Below are 20,317 nucleotides of genomic sequence, written 5' to 3'. Positions count from 1 at the left end.
AGCAAAATCCAAAACTAAAGGAGGGAAAAGGGAGAGAGTCAGTTGCAGCGATGGTTACTGAGGAAGTGCCAGTAGAGTCTTACTCTACAGTAGTGGGGAGCCATCCTCAAGTCTCTTCCTATTCCAACAAAGCAGGACATCACGAGAAGAGATGCCTAAAGCGAAAGAACGATAAAAAAAAAAAAAGGGTGTAGTAAAGGCGGGTGTTTCCACACCGCCAGTACAGGCACCCAACACAGGTCAGAGAGAAAACATTGTCACTAAGGCCTGAGACTTTCACCTCCATCCACACCCATGCTGCCTTCTCATATACCTATCCTCATACTTCAACATCCACTCCTCCTCCTCATATTTCTCCTACTGGTATGCCTCTCACATCCCACCGCTCCCAGATGGGAACCGCCTTGTCGTGGTGGGGAGGCTTGCATGCCCCTGTGACCTGGCGAGCTAGGCTAGAGGGGGCTTAGGCCCCTGCTCTGCCCTTCGGAGGGGGAGAGGGTTACCCCTGCTAGTAAGGTCGCCAGTGAGGGGCTAGACGAAATGGTTCCTACGTAGGCTGCCAGTGGACCAGCCGAGCCACCCACTGGAGGGATCGCCCCATAGGGGTCATCCTTTGTTGGATGGTTTGGGTGTTCAGGCTGGGATGCTTTGGGAGAGGGGAACTCAGCTCTGCCGTGGACAAACATTCGTATCGTGGGGCCTTTTTTTAAAACAACTGATACGCATGGGACGAGGTACCCCGTCCACAGCAGCCAGCGCTCGCTCCCATTGTAGTCCCAGTAGGTGGTTTCCCTTGCCCCTGGAACTCCCAGAACATGAGATTGCTGTGGGAGGCACTTGTGGAGGGGAATCCTTCTCCCTACTCAGACCTGAGGATGACGTCTCGTGGGCCAGGTCAGCCACCTCATGAGAACCTGATCATTTTTTGTTTTTTCTCATAAGCATAAAGTAACACAAAATATTAATTTTGTGTTACCTTATGCTTATGGGAAAAAACAAAAAATTATCAGGTTCTCATGAGGTGGCTGACCTGGCTCGCGAGACGTCATCCCCAGGTCTGAGTAGGGATGAAGATTCCCCTCCACAAGTGCCTTCCACAGCAATCTCATGTTCTGGGAGTTCTTCTGAGGGATGCATTTCTGCTGGTTTGGACTTCCTTTTGATGGTAAATGTTAATCCATCTTTTTCTTATCATGCCTTGCACTCCCTTCTCAAGGCGTATGGCACGGTCCTTCGCATTCGACTTGTTTATGATAAGGACTTTCCATCTAACCGCTGCTATGTGACGTTTCTGTCATGTGATGAAGCCCGTTTGGCTTTTGAACATGTAGCATCTCTGCCCCTTGCCGGCTCTGCCTTTAAGACCGAACTTCTCTACTTACGTAATGTTTCATACAGTGACATGGACTATATCCCAAACGTTTTTGACAACTATTTAGAGAATTCAGTTTCAGAAGTCCGCCAGATATCACCTCCACGTTGGTTTGTGGTGTACTACAGAAATGGGCGTGTGAATTTCATCCATGCCTCCCTCCCTGGTCACATAGGGGTTCCAGGGAATGAACACACAGATCGCCTCGCTAAAGAGGCAGCAAGTCGCGCTCCATCTCCTTCCCCTGTTCCGTTTTGAGATGTATTTCACACTATTCGTGTGGCGGTTGCAGCAATTTGGCAGAGGAGATGGCTAACGGGGGTCGCAACCTCGAAAATGGGAGAGATCACTACTTCCACTATCCCCCAGTGGACATACTCCCATGTCCGGGATCGCTGTGCACAGACTTTATTGGCGCGACTGCGCATAGGTCACACGTACCTTACACAAAGGTACCTGATGACCAGGGACCCACAACCTTATTGTGATGACTGCTTGGTGCCGCTCATTGTACGGCACCTTCTTGTAGAGTGCCCTAGTTTGATTGAGTTACGACACCGCTACCTCTACCGCTGTCGCGGTAGAGATAGCGGTGTCTATTGTATCTCAAAGGTCCTTGGACCAGGGTGTCTGGCCCGGAGCCATGACGTTTTTGGGATTTTGGGAGAAGCTTGGCTTCTCCCAAAGCTTTGAATTTTATTCTTCTTTTATTCTGCATTTTAATGTTTTATTTCGTTTTATTGCTTTTTTCAGTTTTTAAATATTGTATTGTTTTTAACTGTTTTTATATTGTTTTTATAACTACTCTGCCATTTTAAATTTTTGAAGCAGCGCCACATGACCTTAGCCGTTGCGGCGCCTTATATAAAATCCATCCATCCATCCATCCATGCCTCCCAGTACCTTGCCAAAGAAATTGGCACAATTCCTGAGGGAAATCTGAAGAAATACGGTAAAAGGGTGCTCGTGCGGGTAAAAGATATTACGCAGGCGAGGATGTTGCAAAATCTCCCATGCCCCACTAACAGCAAGTTTGAGACCATGAAGGCTCATCCCACTTTTAATTATAGTAAAGGCTGTGTTTATAGTCAGGACCTTTTTGAGTTCCCTGAAGAGGAAATACTGGCTATGTGTCCTAGCTCAGTCCAAAAGGTGACTAAGATGAGGAATTCCTCCAACATGGTCCTTCTCACCCTCTTTGGTTCCACCCTCCCTGACCGTGTTCATATCGGTCCTATCAATCTTAGAGTGAGGCGTTTTATTTCCCGCCCACTGCAGTGTTTCTCATGCTACAGGTACGGTCATGGTAAAAGCTCCTGCAAGGAAGCTTCTCAATGTGGTAATTGCTCAGCATTAGACTCACATTCTGAGGAGCATTGTAATGCTGCTGCTTATTGTTTCCATTGCCGTGATGCTCACCAGGTACGTTCCAGGCAATGCCTGAGGTATTGCCTGGAGCAGGATATTCTACAGCTCGCTAATAGTCAGTTCATTAGCCTTGGTAGTGCTCGCCGTGAACTCCTTTACCGCCAGAAGGACGGTACTGGTGCGACATCCTATGCTTCATTGGCCGCTCGCTCATCAGCTGAGTCTGCAGGTCCGAAGACAACTGCTACCTTTCACTCTCTTGTGGGTGGTGGTTCTGCCGTTCGTTTAGCTAAACAGGTTTGCCCTTTTGTCTGATGACTCAGCTGAGTCATCTGAAAGATGCGATGGGAATCCTCCTACCTTGACCAAGGTGACCCATGTTGTGGATGTACATGCTCTTCCTGTATCACCTAAGAATTCGAAGGGTCTGACCAAGCGGCACTGCGGCTCTGCGGAGTCGATAGATTTAGCTCAGCCGAAGCAATCTAAGATTTCTCCTGGTGCACATGACCGCGAGTCCTCCAGGCACCGCTCTGCAATGGTAGCACCATTGGTTTCTGTTCAGCCTTCTGAGACACCCTCTGTCTCAGATTGGGCTTTTTGTGAAGATGGTCTTAGCATGGAGTTATCAGATGATATTATCACAGCCGTCCCTCGTGGACCCACTGTGGCGAACAGTGCAGTGCAGCCCTCGTCCTCCGGTGACCATTAGGAATTGTGATAATTCACATCACTCACCGGTAGGGCAAAAGGCTGCGGTCCATCGACCCAGCACATCTCAACTCCCGGTGTCTTCTCGTCGGTTAATTATTTCTAGTCAGGTGAGTCACGGGCAGACCCTTCAAAAGGCTCGCCCGTCCACTGCACCTAAATAGTCATCTTCAAGCTTCTACAGTGGAACTGTAGAGGCCTTCGCGCCTCGTGGGGAACTCCGAGCTTTACTGTCGGAGTTCTCTCCAGCCTGTGTCGCTCTACAAGAGACTATGCTTGGTGATAGTACTTATTCTAGTCCTCCTGGCTATCGTGCCCTTTTTTATCACTCCTTTCCCTGAACAGGGCCACCACGGTGGCACAGCTATCCTAGTCCGTCAGGATATACCTGTTGTCCCCTTGCAACTTAGTTCTCCCCTTCAAGTAGTTGCTATCAAAACCTTTCTGGGACGATCTAGATGCTCTAGTGCGCGACCTAGCTCTGCCTTTCCTCTTGCTAGGGGATTTTAACGGCCGTCATCCTTTGTGGGATGAAGGTGCTAGTAATCCTCGTGGGGTTTTAATCGCTTCTTTTATTGAGGATGAGGGATTGGAGGTTTTAAATTCTGGGGATGTTACACATTTCCACAGTCCAACTGGGACTTTTACAGCTATCGATCTTTCTCTCTGTACATCTAATTCTTTCCTTGATTTTAATTGGCGGGTCCTACCTGATTTACATGGTAGTGACCACTTTCCAATTTTAATGGAATCTGTGAATCTGAGCCACAGTCCCACCCCCACGCTGGGTTTTAGACAAGGCAGATTGGCCGCGATTCACAGACCTTAGCTCTTTTATCCGTCCGTTGGCTGACTTTTCTACTTGTTCTGAGGCTGTTGATTATTTTACTGATTTTTACGTTCAGCAGCGCTTCAGACAATCCCTAGGACGTCCGGTCGCTTTACTAAGCGTCCCGTTCCTTGGTGGAATGCAGCATGCACCAACGCTGTGAGAGAGAAACGGGCGGCTTTCTCTCGTCTCCGGCGACATCGTGGGGACCCGCAGTGTCTGGACGCTTTTCGACGCTGCCGTGCTCGGGCCCGCCGCGTTTTGAAGGAGGCACAAAGAGCCTCTTGGAAAGCCTATGTCTCTTCCATTAATGTTCACACCCTCTTACGGATGTATTCAACAAAGTCCGCCGAATTGCTGGGAAGTATTCTGCGCCTTCCCCACCAGTCTTGTTGTCTGCTGGGCGAACGGTGGCAGATCCTAAGACTGTCGCCGACCTCTTTGCAGAGCACTTTGCCAGTGTTTCCCGGAAGGATCCTGCAGCACCAAGTGCACGTTACCGCCAGAGTATGGAATCTCTTGGGATCAATTTTTCTTCCACTGGAGGAGTCTTATAATGTCTCCTTCTCTGCCTCCGAGTTGCGGACTGCTTTGTCCCAGTGTCATGACTCTTCTCCTGGTCCAGATGATATTCCTTATGCCTTTTTGCGCCACATGTCTGACAGTGCTTTTAACTTTTATTAAATCTTTATAATATGATTTGGCATACCGGTGATTTTCCATCTTCTTGGGCTGTGGCAGTGGTTCTCCCATTTCCGAAGCCTGGGAAAGATCACCTCCAGGCTACGAACTACCGTCCTATATCTTTGACATCCTGTATTTGTAAAGTGTTTGAAAAGATGGTAAATGTAAGACTCATGTGGTACTTGGAGAGGGGGAACTACTTGTCATCGGTACAGTATGGCTTCCGAAAGATGAGGTCTACTACTGATGCTCTTTTATCCCTGGAGTCTTCTATTTGTGAGGCCTTCGCTAATCACCACCATCAAGTAACCGTATTTTTTTTACCTGGAGAAGGCCTACGACACAGCTTGGTGCCATGGTATTTTACGTTCCTTGTTTGATTTTGGCCTCCGTGGCCACCTTCCTATTTTATTCAGCAGTTTTTATCCAAACGTCTTTTACGGGTTCGAGTGGGGAGTGTTCTGTCTGAGGCTAGTGCTCTAAATGATGGTGTCCCACAGGGAAGTATTCTTAGTGTTACACTATTCGCAGTCGCCATAAATGGTGTTATAGATACTCTCCCAGATGGCATTCACAGCTCCTTATATGTTGATGATTTATGTATTTCTTTTGCTGCTGCTAGGATGTCACTGATTGAGCGCAAGCTTCAACTGGCAATCAATAGGGTGTCCCGTTGGGCCAGTATAAATGGTTTTCGTTTCTCCACCTCGAAGACCGTAGCTATACATTTTTGTCGCAACCGTGGTGTCCATCCAGATCCTGATTTATACCTAGCCAATAGACGCCTCTCATGTGGAGGCGACTCGATATCTTGGCCTTATATTTGACAACCGTCTCACCTGGGTTCCCCATTTCCATTCTCTTAAGGCGTCTTGCAGGAAGGCATTATCCCTTCTTCGGGTTTTAAGTCACACCTCTTGGGGCGCAGACAGGGACACTCTATTGCTTCTTCACCGTACACTTATACTTCCCAAACTGGAATACGGTTGTGATATCTACTCTTCTGCAACGGATGCACGGCTACGTGTGCTTGACTTCGTGCATCATGCTGTGGTCCGCTTGGCTACTGGTGCATTTCGAACATCTCCAATTCCTAGCCTACTAATGGATGCTGTTTTCCAGCCGTTCAACCTCCGGCGCCAGTCTTCGCTGCTCCGGTGTTGGTTTCGCACTCGTCTTCCTGACTCTGTCCCTTGTGTGTCAATATTGCGGGACTCACGTTCGCAAGTCTATGGAACTCGACCTAGTCTCCCTAAACCTTTTGGTTTTCAAGTCGTTTCTCTCATGACAGATTTATCTATCGTCCCCACTCCTGTCCATTCTTTTCGACTCCCTCGAGTTGGTTATTGACAACTTCCCGACATCTCGTTATGCCCTCCTGCCATGGATGGTAAGACGGGTCTTCAGCCAGTTCTGTCCAACACACAGTTTTTAGAACACTATTACACATTCTAATGCCATCCCTGTCTTTACTGATGGTTCCAAATCTGATGCAGACGTTGAGTTTAGTGTGGTTTTCCCCTCCTTCTACTGGTCTGGCAGCCTTCCTTCAGTGGCATCAGTCTTTACTGTGGAGCTGTCTGTCTACTTTACAGATAATTTTTACTCTCCCGGTTTCGTCTTTTACAATTTTTAGTGACTCTCACAGTGCTCTTACTGCTCTCTCCTCCATTATTTCCCTTAACCCATTGGTTTTCTCAGCCTTGGAGTGGCTATATCTGCTTACCAAAAGAGGATATCGTGTTGGGTTCTGCTGGGTCCCTGGTCACGTTGGTGTTCCCGGGAATGAACGCACAGATCGCCTTGCTAAAGAGGCAGCAAGTCGCGCTCCAGCCCCTGTCCCTGTCCCGTTTCGAGATGTATTCCAGTACATTCACCTGGCGATTGTTGCAAGATGGCAGAGGAGGTGGCAAACCTCGAAAATGGGAGAGATCACCACTTCCGTTCTCCATGACTGGACATACACCCATATCCACGACCGCCATACACAGATTGTATTAGCGCGGCTACGTATCGGTCACACATATATTACACAAAGATCCTATATCCTGACAGAGGACCCTCAACCATACTGTGATGACTGCCTAGTGCCGCTCACCCTGCGGCACCTGCTGATTGAGTGCCCTAGTTTGATGGACTTAAGACACCGCTACCTCTACTGGTGTCACGGTAGGGATAGCGGTATCTACTATCTCTCACAAGTCCTTGGACCAGCATGTCTGGCTCCAGGCCATGATGTTTTTGGGTACTTGGGAGAGGCTGGCCTTCTTCCAAATTTGTGAATTTTATTTTGTTTTATGCATTTTAATGTTTTATTTCGTTTTATTGATTTTTAGTTACTTTTAATTTCATTATTTTTTAATTGTTTTTAGTTAGTTTTTTTTTTATAAACTATATGGTTTTATTATTCTTTTTATAAACTATTTGGTTTTATTGGTAAATCGTAGAGGTGTTATATGACCTAAGTTTTTGCCGCACCTAACATTAAAACCAACCAACCATCCCACAGCCCACTATCAGATGAGCACTTCCCCACCCCTTTACTTTTGCCTTGTCCATAATTATAAGTGTCACTCATCAGACTGGTGCCAACAGATTGCACAAATGTGGACAGAAACAGATGCGCAACGTGTTACTGGCCCTCAGCCAGCGAGGGAAGCCGCGCTCCCCGTGACAAAAAACCCAGATTAGGATGTCCAAACGATCAATCTGCATTCACAAGCATGGACGGCTTAGCCATTTATGACAGTATTGTCGCTACCTGTAATCAGACAACTATCATGGCTTTGCCTGCTAAGATAGGATCATGCAGACTCTCCTTGTCCATGGATACTGGTGCCACTGTGTATGTCCTTTTGGAGGACTCATTTAGAGCTATTATATGAAACTTTTGCGGTGGGTGGTGGCCGTTACGCCAGAGTGATTTAAACCTACGAGGGATGACTGGTTCAGCCTTGAGTATTTTAGAAATGGTCACTTTACCCATGCATATGAAAAGAAGGCTACACATTCATTACTTGGAATTCTATGTCACCTCCAGCTTCCATCTTCCAGTTGATGAACTTCTGAGGTTGTCAGATATGAAGCTCCTTGACATGTAAGTCCTTCCAAACAATAGTTCAGGGGAAGACACTTCAAACGATGCAGGACCCTATCTCATTATGTCTTCGCCATGACAGAATGCGTAGCAGCGGGGAAAATGTAGCGGGAGTCCCTCACGTATACTTCTGTCTGTTCTTGTATCTCCTCCCCACTTTCACATTACCTGTCAATTGGAAATGTATTGATTAGAGTCACTGTGGTGGGTAAGCATGTGATTCCGGATCACATAGCAATGCGTATTCCCATCACAATAACTTATGTTTTACTGGTCCTTGTAAACTTCAGCTCCTTGCAGTAGAGTCTACTCTTTCCACGGTTCGGAAAGATCATGTCACTTCTTCGTTTGTGGTAAATGTTACGGGAGAACCAGTATATGTGAAATATGGTCTCTACCTTGGAGACCGGTTGATGTACAATCAAAAGGTGTTGCCAACGCCCTTAGAGTTTCCTACAGCTTGTGTCGCTATGGTATCACCCACTATCAACACCCTATGTTTGCTTGTCAATGTTGTGGATTATTCATAGATGAAGCACTTGCTACTGGATCTTATCAAGGAACATCACAACGTGATAGTGTTGCCAGACAAGCCCTTTAGTAGTATTAAGCATATCGAACACCATATCCTACTCAAACCAAACACTAAAACAGTTTACATTCCAGCCTACAGACTACATCACAGCTAGAGGGAAATAGTGAATGAGCGAGTCAAAGAGATTCTTCATCAGAAAGTGATCGAATACTCTCATTCTCTCTGGAATAGTCCCCTCTTACTCATTCCTAAAAAAGACGGTAAATTTTGCCAAGTCATTGATATTAGAAAAGTAAATGAGGATGATCGTTACACTCTTCCAGTCCTGAGTGATTTGCTTATGTTCTTAGGTGGTGATAATACCATTTTCAGCAGTCTTGACTTGCTCTTGGGGTACTGGCAAGTATCTATGGCAAAGGTGTCCCGAGAAATCACTGCGTTTAGCACGCCAACAGGGCACTATCAGTGGTTGCACATGCTGTTTGGTCTGAAATCTGCGCCACTTACATTTCAGCAGATCATAAATACGTTGTTTGCAGGTATGTTAGGAAATTCTGTGTATGCCTACCTGGACAATGTTTTAATTACTAGTTAATCAACTGACTCACACCTTCAGACTTTGCGTTCAGTTTTACAGTGACTGCATGAAAAAAAAGTAAAACGGTCAAAATGTGAGTTTTTGACAACCTAACCTATCCTAATTTTTTTTTTTTTTATTGCACGTTGTTGAAGGTGAGGGAATCCACACAATGGGTAGTAAAGTGTCTGAAGTCAAAAACTTTCCACAACCGAGAGCCATCGAAAATGTGAGATCTTTCCTAGGTTTAGCAGGTTACGATAGACCCTTTATTGAGTATTTTGCTAAACTTGCATCACCACTCAATCAGCTACTCAAGAAAGACGTTTCCTTTCATTGGAGTTCTGAGCAGTTTCCAGGATTTAAAAATACATCCCACCCAAGCTCCAGTTCTATCATTCCCTGATTTCTCTTTACCTTTTGAAATTTACACAGATGTTTCTTCTTTAAGGCTAGGTGCAGTATTGATGCAAAAGACACATAAGGGTAAAAACTGTGTGACTGCCTATGTGAGTAGAGTTCTTAACTTCGCAAAAGCAGAGTTAAGAACTCTACATAAGGGCGTTACATCTGGTCATGCACCTATGCTAGGATACCCACCACCTGCACAGCCATGGGATATAGTTGCAATGGACCTTCTGCAGCTTCCTAAGAGTCGCCAAGGCTCCCAGTATCTCTCGGTTTGCGTAGATTACTTCTCTTGTTTTCTAGTTTTGTCCCCAATAAAAGCTAAGACGGTGATTGCGATTGCACATGTGCTAGTTATGCATTTGTTCTGTCCTTACACCACTCCACATGTTCTCCTTGGCGATAATAGCACGGAATTTAGAAGTGCCTTGCTAACCATGATCTGCGCCAAGTATAACATTAAACAGATGTTTACCATAGCTTATCTTCCAAGTTCAAATGGCCTTGAGGAGAGGGCAAATCATGAGATCCTTGAAGCTCTCTGTCACGTCATCACTAGCTTACACGACAACTGGGAAGACTGGATGCCTCAGGTTGCATCTTGTATAAATGGTTCAGTGTGTGAATCAGCTGCGAAAACCACACACTATATTCTCTATGGAGAAGATAAAAGGTTATTATAGAACTTATTGGCGGGTCCCTCTATGCCTGTCTATACCATAGATGACTACTCTTTCTACCACCTGCCATTTTTTATTGACATACGATCATAAAAAGGCTAGGGAGAAATTGCTAGCTTCAAAAAGTGAGATGATGCAGCAACAGCACAAGCTAACAGCTCCTATCACTTTTGAAGTAGGATATATGGTGATGGTGCAAGTGCCCCCAAGGGAACCCAAATTGTCCCCTAAGTTCATGGGTTCGTGCTTAATTGTCAGAGAGGGTAATGGTAACAAGTTGATTCACAGTGACGGGCTAAAGAAAACCATAGCTTCTGATCTGGCTTTGGATAATAATCACACTTGCATACCGAGCAATCCTTCCCCCCGACCCCTGCCATCCCACCATCTAGTCACTCTACTTATTCTTACAATCTCAGATTGCCCTCCTAACCATATACACTGCAATACTCAATTTCCCCCAACCATACACTTTTCGCTAGCCGTGTTGGCTACCTAATCTTCTCTTCATATCCATACAATTCTCCGACTTCCAAAGCCTAGATTGACTTCCTATCTGCCAACTCGCTACCACTATGCATAACTTTGATGAACACGCTGCACATGCTCCTACAGGCGTGTGATACTGATAATTTTTTAAATACTTTTCTGATTCTTTTAGCACAGCTTTGGATGAGGATGTATAGTCATATCATTGTAACGATTGCTCACGTCCTCATTCAAAACCTCTTTGATGCCGGGGAGCCATCGTAAGTGCTTCTCTTATTCTTGTCACTAACTTACTCACATTGCTTGACGCTTTCTTACTGACGATGTTATGCTTCTCCATTTTCTGTTAACACACGACATTTCTGTGTATTCCACTATCTCAAAGGACTGCAGCTGCGTGTCGCCTTCTTCACACCGGTATCATTGCGACATTACTCTTCGTTTTTCGTCCCTATAGGGAGAACATGCGCAAGATCATTCTTACCCATGCTGATAATTGCTTTCTTGCCTTGTTCTTCCAACCACATATTTTAATAATATCCATATTCATACTCAGTTTCTGTTCCATCGCTACCATTGTTTTCTTTTCCAAATCTCTTCCTTTTGCAGTTGTTAAGCCGCATGGCACAACATATACGAGGATTCTTGGTCATCAGGCAGTTCACATTTTTGCCACGTTACTATCTATCCTAAATGTCATTTACTGCCAACTTTTCTTCTCATCTTTTTCCTAATCTGATGTACAAATCTTTCTTCTTTCTCTTACTCTAAAGTTGATCTGGTTCTAGAGGAACCTTTTCCTTATACCATCATCCTATTGTTTGATTTTTTCTTTTTTTTCATTCTACTCTTAGTGCCACGATGTTTGTTCTGCAGTGACTTTACTCTCCACCATGAACTTTCTGTAGTACACTTTAACATAACTAGGTACACGGTTAGTATGTTTCAATGTATACTTTCTTTTTGTGCCGCGAGGACGTGGCAGGTATGTGACCGAGCGATGCTAGGGTATGAATAATTGAACATGATTATGTTCATGTTTCTTCACATATAGCCATAAGAACAGGGCTGATGTTAGCAAGAAGTCCTTATAAGTTCTTTTTTTTTTTCTTCTTCTTCGCATGCACTTCTAACAAGGAACCATGCTAAGGTCAACATCCGCTCTCACAGGTTCAGTGTGGAAATCTCTAGTTGTTAAATTACATATATGTAATTATAGCTAAGTCTAATAACATAGACATAGTCTTAATATCAACATATATTTCACTTCATACATTTATGATTAGATAGTGCTTTAACTTGTAAACAATGCATTTGTATGTTTTCTTAAATGTATGAGTCGGTCACCGTGTCAGTGAGTATTTTGCTGACGAAGGTCCACAAGAGAAGCTGCTAGAGCAGTGGTTCTTAACCTTTTTACTATCACGCCCCCTCTAGGAACTGCTCTTTCCCTCCACGCCCCCCTTGCATCTATAGACAAATTTCACTCCCAGATTTAAAAAGAAAATTTTTAAAAATGGCTTTTTAGTCCATTTACTAAGCATGAATTACATTAGTGAGATATTTGACACTGCTCTAAGCTACCAGATCTTGAATACATGGTTAGTGAGATATTTGACACTGCTCTAAGCTACCAGATCTTGAATACATGGTTAGTGAGATATTTGACACTGCTTCTTAGCTACCAGATCTTGAATACGTGGTCGAATGCTTGAGAGTGCACAACGTAAGTCCCCTTCAACGTTCAGGCGGTTTCTGTACTTGGTTTTGATAGCAACGAGCTCTTGTCATGAAAATAACCCATAAATGGAAAAACTTCTACTTTTCACCTGAGGCTCGTGCCCCCTGGAAAGCACCCACGCCCCCCTAGGGGGGCACGCCCCCCAGGTTAAGAACCACTGTGCTAGAGTGAGACGGAGACTTGTGATCGCGATTGCCAGGGAGCTCTGGACTTGCGTGTGTGCAGACTGTACACTTAATATAGTAATAAACCAAACTCTGCTTATATTAATAACCCTGGGAAAGCTGTGTGAGAGAGAAATTGAGCGTTTGACACGTTACCTCAGTGACCGCTCATCTACACACATAACCTTAACTATAACACATCTTTACTGCAAGATTTAATCAGTATTCTCAATTATTCATCCTTTTCTCTAATAAATTCTGGAACTCCCTGTCTGCTTCTGTATTTCTACCTTCCTATGACTTAACTTCATTCAAGAGAGAGGTTTTAATATACTTATCCTTTATTTTATTTTCATTAACAATTTCGATTCTGTTAAGGGACTGGCACAGCAGTGGGAAATTTTTCTTATTTTTAATAGAAATTTTTGTTACCATAAGCCGGTATCCATCCTACATACACACACACACACACACACACCCGGTAGCTCAGTGGTTAGAGCGCTGGCTTCACAAGCCAGAAGACCGGGGTTCGATTCCCCGGCCGGGTGGAGATATTTGGGTGTGTCTCCTTTCACGTGTAGCCCCTGTTCACCTAGCAGTGAGTAGGTACGGGATGTAAATCGAGGAGTTGTGACCTTGTTGTCCCGGTGTGTGGTGTGTGCCTGGTCTCAGGCCTATCCGAAGATCGGAAATAATGAGCTCCGAGCTCGTTCCGTAGGGTAACGTCTGGCTGTCTCGTCAGAGACTGCAGCAGATCAAACAGTGAAACACACACACACACCGCGTAGTGTAGTGGTTAGCACGCTCGTTCTTTCTCTTGAGCACCGAGAATTGCGAGATGAAATGAGAAAGCTAAGTGAGAGGAAAAGTGCGAACGAAGTTCTCATCTTTGAGTTGAAGGAGGAGGTTAAGAGGCTTGGGGAGGCAGTAGAAAAAATTAGGCAGGAGATCAGTGTTAGGCCGAAGGTTGGACCTTCTGAGGGCGACAGGGTGGCTTGGCCCTCTGTCGGGAAGAGCAGAGTGGGGAAGAGGGAGCAGGCGAGCCAGACTCGGAAAGATAGTAGTCAGGATGGGCAGAGATGGCAGGTTGCGAGGGGAAGGAAAGCGGAGGCAGTTAGGGAGGATAGGACTAAACCTGTTGAGTGTGAAAATAGGTTCGGTTTGTTGAGGGGAGGGGAGAGGAAAGTGAGAGTGGAGTGAATGAAGTGGTTGTGGTGAGTGAAAGGAGAGAGAAGGGGGTAGAGGAGAGGAGGAGGAGGGTTGTGCCTAGCACACCTCAGGTGTGTGTGGTGGGTGACTCTCAGGTTAGGTACTTAGATAGCACTTTCTGTGGGAAAGACAGGGATAGGAGGACGAACGTGTGTATGCCTGGTGCAGGTGTGAAGGCAGTGAGTGAGGAGGTGCAGAAGAGAGTTGGGGGATGGAGAGGAGGGTGTAGTAGTTTTGCACGTAGGTGGGAACGATGTCAGAGCAGGTGGGTCGGAGGAGTTAGTGGCAAGATTTCGGGAAATGTTAGGCAAGATAAGGGAGAGTGGTAGGAGGTGTGTAGTGTCAGGAATCTTGCCTCGTGTGTATGTTAGCAGGAATGGTTGTCTAGGGCCATTGGTGTGAATGATCGGGTAAAAGGGATGTGTAAGGATGTGGGTGTCAGCTTTGTGGATGTATGGGATAGGTTCTATGGGCGAAGGGATTTGTATGCTAGGGATGGTGTGCATCTGAGTAGGAAGGGTGTGGATGTGCTGAGTGGATGTCTGGAGGGGAGTTGGGATGGAGTGTAGGGGTGAGGTAGCAAATGCATTCCAGAAGAAAGATGTTAGACATAAATTAGATAGGATAAACAGAGATAGTGAAAAGATTAGGAAAGATTTCCAGGTGCAAATAGGAGAGAATAAGATTAGGATTCCAAATAAGGAGACAGCATCTAGGAAGGTAGCAGGACTTAAATGTTTTTATGTAAATGCCAGGAGTCTTAGGAACAAGAAGGACGAGTTATCTAGTTATATAGTTGAGGAGGACTTAGATGTTGTATGTGTCACAGAGGCATGGGTAAATGAGGAAAAGTTTAGGAAAATAGGAAAGAATATGAAGTAGATGGATACATTATGTATTTACACCAGAGAATTGGTAGGATAGGTGGAGGAGTAGTTATTTATGTAAAAATCCTTCATTTCCAGTCAGGTTAATGGTATTAAGGTAGATAACAGAGTAGAGTCCTTATGGCTGGATGTTAGAGTAAACAAAAGTAAGGTTATTAGAGTAGGAGCTTTTATAGACCACCTAACCAGTCAGCAGATGTAGACAACCTTATGGTAGATGAGATAAATAGGGGTGTACTAGTCAGACAATTATCTTAGGGATTTTAATCTTAAGTCAGTAAACTGGGAGAGGATGGTAGGAGATGCTAGTGAAAATAAGTTTATGGAAAGTTTTCAGGATAACTATTTAGTGCAGATGGTAGATAAACCTACTAGGGGGAGGAAGGTTTTAGACATAGTACTAACAAATATTGAGCATTGTTTAAAGGAAGTTGAGGTAGGAGAGACTTTAGCAAACAGTGACCATCATATAATTAGATTTATCATTAATTCCAGTAGGGATAATATAGTGAATAAGACTAGAGTCCCAAACTATCAGAAAGGCAATTATGGTAGGTTACGTCAGTTATTAGGAGAGGTAAACTGGGAAGATAGTTTTGGAAATAAAACTGCACAGGAGATGTGGGATATTTTTAAGGTTGTAGTAAAGGGTATAGTGATGCAGTGTATCCCTTACAAAGATATAAGGCAGAGAAACAGGAAGCCATTATGGTGGACTCACGAGATAGGTAGACAGATCAGAGAGAAGAGGGCATATAGAGAGTTGCAGAAAAGTGGGGAAGATGTAGATTTGATTAGGTACAGACAGGTCAGGATGATTTGAGTAAGGTTATAAAAAAGTAAAAGGCAGGCAGAGATAAAACTAGCTAGAGCTGGGAGTAAAGATCCCAAAAATTATATAGTTATTACAAGGTCAGTGATAAAAGAAATAAGGATAGGATTGGACCACTCAGAAAAGATGGTGTAGTAGTGGATCAAAATGAAGACATAGTAGAATTATTGAATGAACAATTTTCTTCAGTATTTACTAGGAAAGAATAGGAAATCCTGTTACAAACAGTGCGACGAGTAGTTTAAGAGCTTTAGAAAATATTGATATAAAACCGGGAATTATTAGGAAATTTATTCTTGAACTAGACGATAGGAAAGCTAGTGGTCCTGATGAGCTACATGCCAGAGTACTTAGGGAGGGTGTAGACAGTATTTCTGAAGCACTTAAGTTAATCTTTGAAAGATCACTTAGGTTTGCTGAGATACCTCAGGACTGGAAGTTAGCTAATGTTACTCCAATATTTAAAAAGGTAGGAAGGATGATGCGAATAATTATAGACCGATCAGTTTAACTAGTATAGTATGTAAGATACTAGAGAAAATCATTAAGGGTAGTATTTGGGAGCATTTAAATGAGAATAGATTAATTAGAGATACCCAACATGGCTTTAGATCAGGGAGGTCCTGTCTTACAAATTTGCTCGATATCTTAGAATATATTACCAAGGAGTTAGATGATGGAAATAGCATAGATGTTATATATCTAGATTTTAGCAAGGCGTTTGATAAGGTACCGCATAGGAGGCTAGTGTACAAATTGAGACTACATGGGATAGGGGTAGGTTAGTTGATTGGATTAGTGAATGGCTTTCTGATAGGAAACAGAGAGTAGTATTAAATGGGGCAATGTCTGAGTGGAAGGAAGTGGTTAGTGGGTACCCCAAGGATCAGTGCTAGGACCTCTTCTTTTCTTGGTGTACATTAACGATTTAGATATAGGAATTAGTAGCAAAGTATCAAAGTTTGCAGATGATACTAAGATAGCATGTGCAGTACAGGGTGAAAAGGACAATTACAGAATACAACGAGACCTGGACAGGCTGATAGCATGGGCAGACAGGTGGCAGATGGAGTTTAATTCTAAAAAGTGTCAGGTTATGCATTTAGGTAAAGACAACACAAACTTTAACTATGAGATGGAGGGATGTTGGCTAGAGGCAGTAGAGGAAGGAAAGGATTTAGGAGTAGTGATAGACAGGACTATGAAATTTTCAAAGCAATGTTTAGAAGCAAGAAATAAGGCAAATAGGATCCTGGGTTTTATAAATAGAAATGTTAGTTATAAAAGTAAGGAAGTGGTGCGTAGCTTATATAATTCCTATGTTAGGCTCCATTTAGAGTATTGCATACAGGCCTGGTCACCCCACTATAGGCAGGATATCAACATGTTAGAAGCAGTTCAGAGAAGAGCAACTAGGATGATACCAGCTTTGAAGCGGCTGGAGTATAGAGATAGATTAAAGGCATTAAACATGTTTTCATTTGAGAGGAGATGTATAAGAGGGGATATGATAGAGTTATTTAAAATGTTCTCAGATACAAACTACATAGATGTGAGATCTTTCTTTACCTTAGAGGAGGGAAGGACTAGAAATCATGGCAGGAAGATTAGAAAGCAAGGCTGCAGGTTAGATATAAGAAAATATTTCTTTAGTCATAGGGTGGTAGACTTCTGGAATGCATTGCCAGAGACGGTTGTAAATAGCACTAATTTGACAATGTTTAAATCCAGATTAGATAAGCACTTAAATTTATTAGATTTATAATTATGTATAGCGCTGCATGATAGTTTTTATAAGAAATTTACTATAGTTAAACAAGACATGATCCCCCATGTATGGGGATCACAGATTGTAGAGGAATTCGCTGCAGGACTTAGCCCTGTTAATGGGCCAAATATTTAGAATTAGTATATAATGTATTGTGTACTTGTAAGTGTATTTTTAAGTACTGATGACGAGGTCGCTGTGCGACTGATACAGGATAACCTAGATGGGCCCTGGTGGCCCTTTGTTATCCTATTATTTATGTTATGTTATGTTATGTTATGTCTGAGTGGAAGGAAGTGGTTAGTGGGGTACCCCAAGGATCAGTGCTAGGACCTCTTCTTTTCTTGGTGTACATTAACAATTTAGATATAGGAATTAGCAGTAAAGTGTCAAAGTTTGCAGATGATACTAAAATAGCATGTGCAGTACAGGGTGAAAAGGACAATTACAGAATACAACGAGACCTGGACAGGCTGATAGCATGGGCAGACAGGTGGCAGATGGAGTTTAATTCTAAAAAGTGTCAGGTTATGCATTTAGGTAAAGACAACACAAACTTTAGCTATGAGATGGAGGGATGTTGGCTAGAGGCAGTAGAGGAAGGAAAGGATTTAGGAGTAGTGATAGACAGGACTATGAAATTTTCAAAGCAATGTTTAGAAGCAAGAAATAGGGCAAATAGGATCCTGGGTTTTATAAATAGAAATGTTAGTTATAAAAGTAAGGAAGTGGTGTGTAGCTTATATAATTCCTATGTTAGGCCCCATTTAGAGTATTGCATACAGGCCTGGTCACCCCATTATAGGCAGGATATCAACATGTTAGAAGCAGTTCAGAGAAGAGCAACTAGGATGATACCAGCATTAAAGCGCCTGGAGTATAGAGATAGATTAAAGGAATTAAACATGTTTTCATTTGAGAGGAGATGTATAAGAGGGGATATGATAGAGTTATTTAAAATGTTCTCAGATACAAACTACATAGATGTGAGATCTTTCTTTACCTTAGAGGAGGGAAATAGGACTAGAAATCATGGCAGGAATATTAGAAAGCAAGGCTGCAGGTTAGATATAAGAAAATATTTCTTTAGTCATAGGGTGGTAGACTTCTGGAATGCATTGCCAGAGAGGGTTGTAAATAGCACTTAAATTTATTAGATTTATAATTATGTATAGCGCTGCATGATAGTTTTTATAAGAAATTTAATATAGTTAAACAAGACATGATCCCCATGTATGGGGATCACAGATTGTAGAAGATTTCGCTGCAGGACTTAGCCCTGTTAATGGGCCAAATATTTAGAAATAGTATATAATGTATTGTGTACTTGTAAGTGTATCTTTAAGTACTGATGACGAGGTCGTTGTGCGACTGATACAGGATAACCTAGATGGGCCCTGGTGGCCCTTTGTTATCCTATTATTTATGTTATGTTATGTTATTACTCACAATCGAGAGGGCCGGGTTCGAGTCCCGGGGCGGCGAGGCAAATGGGCAAGCCTCTTAATGTGTGGCCCCTGTTCACCTAGCAGTAAATAGGTACGGGATGTAACTCGAGGGGTTGTGGCCTCGCTTTCCCGGTGTGTGGAGTGTGTTGATGTCTCAGTCCTACCCGAAGCTCGGTCTATGAGCTCTGAACTCGCTCCGTAATGGGGAAGACTGGCTGGGTGACCAGCAGGCGACCGAGGTGAATTACACACACACACACACACACACACACACACACACACACACAAACAAACAAACAAACAAACAAAAAGCCTGGTTTTAGATTGAGGGAGAGAAGATGGAGGACAGAGACGGGGTTACTGTCTGTAGTTCCAAACACTTGCGTTTTGGTAAGAAAAAGCTGAGATTTAGTAGAAGATTTAAGGTCATGAATGTTGCAGAAATTAATATAGAAACAGATTAAATGGGTTAAATGGGAGTACGAAGGCAATTTGTGTTGATAACAAAAGAGCAGTACGATTTGAGGACATTTCGCTCTCTTCCCAAAATGGCGACCCCTTTCACACGAGGCAACAAATGCCTAACTCTAGTGCCCTACATACAGCGTAAGCAGGAAGAGGGGTGTCTTTAGAGAGCAAGCTGAGACACAAAAAGAAACGTTTTGGAGGATCACACTTGTGTAGAAGGTAAGTTTACAGAACTTACTTATGTTAGTGAGCATGAAAACTCCTTGAGAGTAATTACCGTTTCTGCAGATGTTTGCTGCTTTCTCTCTCATTCTGGCTAGCACAGAATTTTGCACCTCACTAGAAATAATCTCGAGATATTTATTACAATATAACCGTAAAGCTTAGTCAATCAATTTATTCCAGTATTCCCCATTACAGTATACATTCCTCCTACATTGAAGGACTAGTAATTCTAGTTATTGCGACTCCATTGTGCATGAAAACATACGTCCTATATGCAGATAACTTATTGTGTTAAAGTGTATCCTCAACATGCCGTATTATTATGTAGATAAAGAAAAAAGTTATCTTTTATTTTTTGTACTCTATCATGTCACAGCAGATAACGCCTGAAACTTACTGGCAAGGTGATTTTCTCATCATATGCCGCGTCAGGATATATCATACCACAGAATTAATTTTAAGGACTTATTCTCTCTCTCTCTCTCTCTCTCTCTCTCTCTCTCTCTCTCTCTCTCTCTCTCTCTATATATATATATATATATATATATATATATATATATATATATATATATATATATATATATATATATATATATAACTTGTATACTACAGATAATGCTTATTGACTGTTTAATCATTTAATGAGAAGCGTTCTTTGAGAAGCAATATTATTGTGGTGAAATCTTTTTCAAGTTTCGGACAATGAACAACCTCTGCAATAATTTAGCAAAAAACTACTGTAATTCTGATAAAATCTACAAGATATATTTACTTCCTGTTTTGTTCCTACACGCCCTGGCAGCCAACAGGCTAGGAGGAAGAAAA

At 43.2% G+C, this 20,317-nt stretch overlaps 1 protein-coding gene across 2 annotated transcripts in view; it reads right to left on the bottom strand.

The window, feature by feature from the left end:
• Nucleotides 1-20,317, bottom strand: part of LOC123517010 (organic cation transporter protein-like) — a 68,962-nt gene that overhangs the window by 47,756 nt on the left and 889 nt on the right. Inside the window, exon 2 of one of the 2 annotated variants that reach the window (XM_045276828.1) lies at nt 7,982-8,229. The exons of the other annotated variant lie outside the window; for it this stretch is intronic. The gene's annotated coding sequence lies outside the window, so the exon portion shown is untranslated. The remainder of the gene's footprint in view (nt 1-7,981; nt 8,230-20,317) is intronic. 2 annotated transcript variants of the gene reach the window in all.

This window comes from Portunus trituberculatus, chromosome 41 (genome assembly GCF_017591435.1).
Source record: "Portunus trituberculatus isolate SZX2019 chromosome 41, ASM1759143v1, whole genome shotgun sequence".
NCBI classification, from domain to species: domain Eukaryota; kingdom Metazoa; phylum Arthropoda; class Malacostraca; order Decapoda; family Portunidae; genus Portunus; species Portunus trituberculatus.
Note: the sequence above shows the minus strand (reverse complement) of the source record. Positions and strands in the feature narration are given on the sequence as shown.